Here is a 7970-nt window from a genome sequence, read left to right as displayed (position 1 = left end):
AAGATGAGGTAGTGGTGGCTGCATTGAAGAGTTTAGCCCAAAATAAGAGGATTAGTGCTCTTTGCCTTGAACAACATGAAAAGGAGCTATTTCCTGATTATGTCGCAATAAAAGCTAGAGTTTTGCAAGAAGATGAATCTTTGCCAATTGATAAAATTGGCGAGCAAATATGGTTTTACAACAATGCATATGCCTTCACCTAGTACTACATCATATTATACACCCCCACTATTGCATAATTTCGGCAACAACCGCGTGTCATTGCCGAAAGAATCTAAAAGCATTGGGGGGCAATCGTATCCGGAGTGGGCTGAAATTGAGAAAAAGCTTAAAGCCAACTTTGTCGCTCGCCGTCAGAAACAAATAGAAAAAGAATTGGCTCAGATAAAAGAAGGTTTGCCAATTGGTATTATCAATGAAAAGAAGGATGATTTGGAACTTGAAAGTGCTTCGGTTGAAAAAGCTGAATCAAGTAGCATATATTCCGAATCCATCAAATCCAAAGAGGCAAGCATTATTGAGAAAGGGCATGGCAAGCATAGCAAAACAACCGTGCTTGATTTTTCTGAAGTTAATGGAACCTACTTCCTGCCCTATGAGTTCTGTGCCATAGAAATTGACAAGCCTCAAGGACAAGAGCAGGTAGCCAAACAAAGTTCGGCTGATAAGGATCTTCAAGGTAATGATTCACGGAATAAAGAAAAAGATGATGAAAAGGCGTTGGGGAGCCACCCAAAGATGAAGCAAGATATTGTTCAAGACACACCACTATCATGCTCTCCCAACATATTTGAAGAGGTATGTTTAGCAAGTAATTTACCTATTTTCAGATTTTGTCTAAACTTTATTGTTGATGCATCCATCAAAAAAACCCTCTTAAGTAATTTTGAAAGACCAATGAAGAAGGGTAATTTACTTGTTAGCAATAAAATTGTTATGGAACATATCGGTCAACCCATTGCGCCATTTATAAAGACCGATAGTGACTTATTATTACAGCCAAAGCTTTCCCCGTTGCTTTATCTAAAGTTCATATCTATTTGGGTAGCTTTGCTTATTTCATACTTGGCTTGCACTTGGTCTCAATTAAGACATGTATGTTCTAACTATTTTCGTTTTAGAAATTTAAATCCAATGTTAAATTCTGTTGAGAAAATCGATGCTAGTATAATATCTTACCCAAAGACATCGGAAATAGAGTGCAAAACACAATGCATAGCCGAATGGTGTGGTGCAAAATCTGAACCATTCGTTTGCTTAATTCCGAAGCCATTCTCACAGCAAGATCGGCTAGAAAATGAAAGGTTTGCCTTTAATTCAAACATGTCTGATCAAATCTTTGATTTGTTGTTGAGGAATAATTATATTAGAACTCTTGATCACCATGTTGAGCCATCTGTCCAGGGACGAATGTATTGTAAGTTGCATGATTCGTCCAAGCATAATTTTGAGGATTGTAACATGTTTCGTCAAATAGTTAAATCGGCCATTGATAAAGGACGATTGAAATTTGTTGAGACACCAAGAGATGACCAGTCTATTCCGATTGGTCCCGATGGTAGAAAGTTTTTGCATCGGCTGCTTCAAGCCAATCTATTTGAAGAGAAGGTAAAAACTGCAGGTGATGGGATCAAGCTTTCAAGTAAAGAAGTTGTCGAAGAGCATAATGAACATAATCTTGAGGGCAAGAATTCTATCGAAACTACAATGGAGACGCCAAGGACTGGGGGGCAGCAAGCAAATCCAACGATCGATGAAAGCAAACCAAAAGAAAACAAAGGCCGAAATAAGCGCAAGTGTAAAAGATCAAAAATCACCTTCGCTGAACTATTGGAGAAATATCAAAAGAAGAGTGAAGAGAAGAATGCTTATCGGCCTAATCATGCAAAGAAATCAAGATCACCCCAAAGCGCAAATATGAGGATCGGTATTGGCAAAGTGAGAGTTTCAATGCAACATATTCATATCCTTATTTTTGGCCGCCAATGCCAATGTCGTGGATGCCTCCCTATGCTCATGTAGATCCATATTCATCATGGGACAGGTATGATACAAGGGCACATTCTCCATCTTATTTTAGACCATCTCACAAATATTATGCAGCTCCGAGAAGATCAACATTTGAACAGTCAAACGTTAAAGACCGTTTCAATTATAAGGAATCGGTCCGGACACCATGGATGAAAAAAGAGGTGGTCAAGCAAGTCTACCACGTGAAAAGAGATGGTCGTAAGTGTGCTACTTCAGATTTGATCTCAAATAATAAAGAGCCAATTAAAGTGTTGACATTGGCTACAAAAGGCAATGAGATGAAGCAACCAATTATTAAGAGTCAAAGTACCAAATCTGAAGAAAAGAAGTTGAGAGTGCACAAGACCAAAAAGGAATTGCCATTGGTCAAAACAGAATCACAGCCGAGATGCCCACTCGGCTTATCGTATTGGCAAAAGAGAGAATTACACAAACTTAGTGCACAAGAACTTGAAGAAAGGAACATGGCATGGGTTCCCAAAGGAAGTGCTCAAAATAAGAATTATGTGCAAACCTCCATTATAAGAAGTGCGGCAAAAGTGAAGAAGGAAAAGAGTAAAAACTATGAAGGACTAAGCCGAAGGTTTCAACATCTTTGGTCTACACATTATCCATATTCTTCAACTATGCCATTAACGCATATGCCATGGAATTCGTCATCAGGTATGATTGGTAACCCTCAATGGGCTTATTTTAATCCATGGATGCAATATAATTTCTTACGTCATGAAAGGGTATTACCAAGTCACTATACATTTGATTAGCTACAAGTTTGTTGCTGATCCAAAGGGCCGAAATACTTGATTTGTCATTTCATTTGTTTATTTTGGCTATATGTGCTTTGAATGAAGTTTACATGGTAATGGCCGATGATATTTATCTATCGTCCTAAGAGTATGTCAATGCATGGCCGGTGTAGTATTCTAATATCGTCCTTAGTTTGATTGGAGAACGAGACAAGGTACGTGCTCATGAAAATTTATATGTATGCCTATATTATAATTGAATGGAGTTGAGACATCATGACTGCTGTCATTGAATATATGCTGCATAGACCAATTCATAGCTGCAGAATTTGTTGGTGGGCTTATACTTTGTTTGGATATGATTTGGCTTATGCATCTTTGAGATCTATAAGAGGCCAAATCATAGTTGATTTTGTTACTGAACATCGGATTAGTGTCATGCATAATATTAATATTAGCCTTGTCTCTCTAGTACTATGGAGATTATGTTTTGATGGTTCAATTCATAGCAATGGCCAAAGTGTTGGTGTTGTTTATATATTTCTTTATGGTACTATTTTTTTAAGCTTCGTGCTGCTTAGAATATTTTTATGCACGATTAATCAAGGCCGAATATGCATTGTTATTCGGATTGACTCTTTTACTTGCTATAGGTGCTATACATATTGAGGCTTTTGGTGATTCGTTATGAGTAGTGCAACAAATATCCAAGGGTTATCAATGTGTTTTGACGAATCACTTATAGTTTATCTTGGGTTATGTCTAGATGAAGAATTTACCTTGAGTTGCATTAAAATTGTTCATATATTTAGACATGACAATTGGAGAGAGTTGGCATAGAAAGCATCCGGCTACCATGTCCATCATGTTGTATTGCATTTCTCTCAATAGCCGATGCTTAGTCTCGTCAACATAGGTAAGGCCAAACCGAAGTCCACAACTTCGGCCACTAATGAAATTTTTATACAGGCGAAAGTAAGGATTGGAGAAAGTTTATTGTTGATTGTCTATAAAATCCTAGCAAAAGGGTGAACAATATGGTTCGGAGGATGACATTGAGATACATATCTATGGAACTTTATCACCGGATTGTTAATGAAGCTGAGAAGGATTCGCCCAAGTTTGCATCAGAAAGTTCACACAAGACATGGCCGATATATACTTATCGTCCTAAGAACATATAAATGGCCGATGGAGTGTTGACATCGTCCTTAGAACAAACTTGATACAAGTATTTTTCGGCACGCTAGCTTTGCCGAAAAACAGGGGGGGCATGTGTTGACGCTCAAAAGTGGCGCGATCATAAAGCAGCATGCCGGGGCGAAAACCTTGTCGGGGTAAAATCTTGCCGGTGTGAAAGCTTGCCGGTGTGAAGGCTTGCCGGCGTGGAAAGCTTGCCGGCACAGAAAGATCGCCGGTGTGGAAGCTTGCCGGTGTGAAATCTTGCCGGGGAAGAAACCTTGTCAGGGAGGAACCCTTGCCGGAGTACAAACCTTGCTGGAGTGAAACCTTGCCGGTGTGAAAGCTTGCCGGGTAGAAACATTGCCGGTGTGGAAAGCTTACTCGGATGGAAAACTTGTCGGGTTAGAGTTGTGATAGTCAATCCAATGAGAAGTTGAAGATGGGCTCAAAAGGTTATTTAGATGATCTCGGATGGAAAAATGATCTACACGGGTTGTCTTCGTCTCGTCGAAACGATTGATTTTGATATAAAAATCATTCAAATCCGAGTTCTTATGCAAAAGTTAGAGCAATCGGAGTGCAGCCCTGTCACGAGGCGAGATGTGGCGCGCCCCACCAGACACATGTCTGACGGGTAGCGCGAGGAAATAGCCTGTGTTGCGAGACCGATCTGACCCTCAAGATGATCTCTGATCAAAAAACCTTCAACATGAAAGTTGTTCGTCTCGTCGAAACGGTCAAGATTGCTTTTGGGCTTGTTTTCATCCGAGATCGTTTACCACCGCAAAAAAGACTCGCAAGGTGCAGCCAGTTTAAACCGAACAGTTTTGAAAAGTTCGGATAAACCAGTCCGAATTTGACTAGGGTTTTGGACGTGAATTGATGTAATTTTCTTGTAAGAAAAGCCTAGATAAATTCTTTGCTTATACGGGGAGTCCAGCCACCTCTTATATATGTTGGGGGTGACGGCCGATTGAAACAACACACAATCGATCTATCAATATATCATCTTTTTACCTTTACCTTTATCTCTCTCCCTTGTTCTTCTTCTTCCTCGTTCTTCGTTCGTTCTTCGTTAGCAGGGCGGCGAACCTCGAGGCCCTAGGGGCGATCAGGTCGACTTAGGGCAGCCCATAGCCGCCGCAAGCCCTAACGGGGTCCCTCCCGGGTGTGTGGGGTTTCGGGTCCTCAAAAGCACCCGCCGGATTGCTTGCGTATCGCGCTTTCGGACGGGTCTCCTTCGACGTGAGCTGCGGTGCATCACCCTCGGCGTTGGAGGTACACGGTGACGTGTTCGTGTGCGAACACACTTAGCGTGGGTTAAATTCCTCGTGTGGAACCATCTGAATCATCCTCTTGCATTCTCTGATCCATAAAAATATAAGTACATTGCTGAGAGATACTCATGATAGTTGGCGTGGCGGGTAGGGGGTGCAGTGCAGGTGCACATGATGGAGCTGCGATCCAGACAGGATCTTCTCCGGCCATCGGGGGCCGGCCTATGCTAGAGTAGGTCATACAGATTGGCACACTTGACTTGGTCGTGACGTTGTGTGGCATCCTGCCTTCGTCTCGCTCCCTGAAGGCACGATATTCACCATCAAAAGCCCGTATTTCCTCGCCGGCGACTTTGGCCTAGTGTGCCTCCAGGATCCGATTCATGGTCGAGTGACAGATACAAAGCCGGGCAATCCCTGGGATCTCCAGTTCTCCACCAACACCACATGACGTCAAGTCAAAGCCGCTTCCCAACTCAATTAGTAACTTAATGTTTGCAAATCTCTTTCTCATGGTAAGGAAATGATAATTTTCTCCGATGCGAGGCGAAGCGAGAGCTCCGGCGTGCCGCAGGGCACCGGCAGCGATGTTATTCGGCCTTCTTCTCCGAGGCATGCGCCACCGTCGCCGCCGCTGCTGCCACGGCTGGTGACCTCCGCCACCCTGTAATTTGTGGCTTTTGTTTTGTGATGCAGGATACAGAAGCATATAGTTACACATTAAAAGGCATTATTTGGGATCACTTTCTTGCAGGTTTACACCCGGAGGAAGAACACAAGGAGAAAATTTTGTAACCCATGGACAGCCCGACGTTCGTGTTTGCGCTGCACACGCAGAGACAATGATTCAGTCAGAAGCAGTTCGTGAAGAATTATGAGAGTACTAAAGTTTCAGAGGATTTTTGTTTGTTTGGCTAATCACCTTATGACCTCGAAGATCATGTTGAATGTGGAGAAATTGAGAGGGTCGGTGGAAAGCGATCTCCTCTCGGTGCCTGCAGCATTACAGGCCAGTGGTGAAAAGAAAACAACATGCTATTTAGTGACAGGTGTCTCTTGTTTGCTATATCCTTGTGTTGTGCGCTGCCTCTCGCATCATCATCATACATTGAGAGAAATGATGCCGAGGCCGGAATGCACCTGAAAATGCACAGAGACTTCGTTAATTGTTTTTGCGGTTGTTTGCCTGGCAACAAGAACTTAAGAGGGCACAGAACTTACACATCATAGTGATGAATAGTATTAAATCTGCTGGAGCAACTAGGGAGCAGTCGATGGAATTCTCTCCTGCCTGCCTCCTTGTGTTCACGGCCATGAAAAAGGCGTTGGCGATCTTCTGATTGGGGGTCAGCCCCGCATACACTGAATAATCCCAGTTCAGGCAGCACAAGAGTGTGATGGCCACGGCTATAAGAGCAGCAACCAGTGGCTGCAAGGGATACTGTCTGCTGGTTAGGCAGCAAGTAGCTGAAACCCACTGCCTTTGTGTTGTTCATCATGAACTCAAACTCGTCAGGTTCATCTCTAGTTATTCTTAGTCCTCTCAGAGTCTCAGTGCCCATATCGCCAACCTTAGAAACACAGGAAACAGCGTGTTGCCTGTAAAATAGGGTCTAGTATATTGTCCTTGTACACGTATGTAATTATAATTATGATCATCTATATATTAAGACGTGAGACTGGATGTCAACCATCCATGCAAAACCTTGAACCCTGTGTTTCAATTTAGTATCAGCCAGGTCGGGTCGCCGCCGCCCGAACCTCTCTCCGCGCAGCCGCTGCTTCCGATTGCAAGCTAGCTAGCCATCCATCAGCGCCGCGTAGCTAGCTATCCATCAGCATCCATCCACCCGCTGCTGTTGCCGCGCGTGACATCTAACCGCGCCGCCGCTTCCGATCGCACTTGCCACGCGAGCCATCTTCCGGGACTTGCTCCGCTGCCGCCGCGCGCTGTTCCGTCCGCGCCGCCGCTGTGATGTCGTCCGCCGCTATGTCCGTCGCCCAAACTAGCGTCACCATCATCTCTTCTCCCGTCGCCTCGATCCCTGCCGCGCTCGCCGTCCCGACGATCTCCGTCCGTCTCGGTCGCCATAACTTCATGCTCTGGGGGGCATCACCAGCACCGTTCTTGCCGGTGCCAACCTCCATGGACACCTCGATGGCACCAAGGCGGCACCGGCTAAAACACTCGTTGTCGGCACCGGTGACGCTGCTACCACCGTCGCCAACCCGGAGTACCACCAATGGTGGGTTCAAGATCAGCGCGTGAAGGGGCTTCTTCTCACCTCCATGGATGAGGATATTGCATGCCAACTTATTGGCTGCGAGTCGGCGCATGCGGTGTGGACAGCCGTCGCCGCCATGTTCGGCGCCCAGAGTCGCGCCAATGTCCGCCACATCCGGCGGCAACTTCAGTCGCTGAGGAAGGACGATCTGTCTGCCGCGGAATACATGCACAAGATGAAGGCCCTGGCCGACACTATGGCCGCCGCCGGCTCTCCGATCCGTGATGATGAGCTTATCGATCACATCCTTACCGGCCTCGGCTCCGCCTACAACTCCATCGCCGCCTCCTTGGGCATGAGTAACGCACCCATGCCCTACTCCAGTTTTTACTCATTGGTTCTGTCCTTCGAGGCGCTGCAGGCACAACAGAGTGCGGTGGAGGGGTGGTCTCTCTCCGCGAACGCCGTGACCCGTTCGGGTTCGTACGGCGCGGGCGGACGCGCGCCCT

General features: G+C 45.1%; 1 pseudogene; it reads right to left on the bottom strand.

Annotated features, from left to right (window-relative positions):
* Nucleotides 1-5976: 5976 nt before the first annotated feature.
* LOC119333709 overlaps nt 5977-7970 on the bottom strand; it is a 7919-nt pseudogene continuing 5925 nt past the window's right edge.

Source organism: Triticum dicoccoides, chromosome 7A (genome assembly GCF_002162155.2).
Source record: "Triticum dicoccoides isolate Atlit2015 ecotype Zavitan chromosome 7A, WEW_v2.0, whole genome shotgun sequence".
Lineage (NCBI taxonomy): Eukaryota > Viridiplantae > Streptophyta > Magnoliopsida > Poales > Poaceae > Triticum > Triticum dicoccoides.
Note: the sequence above shows the minus strand (reverse complement) of the source record. Positions and strands in the feature narration are given on the sequence as shown.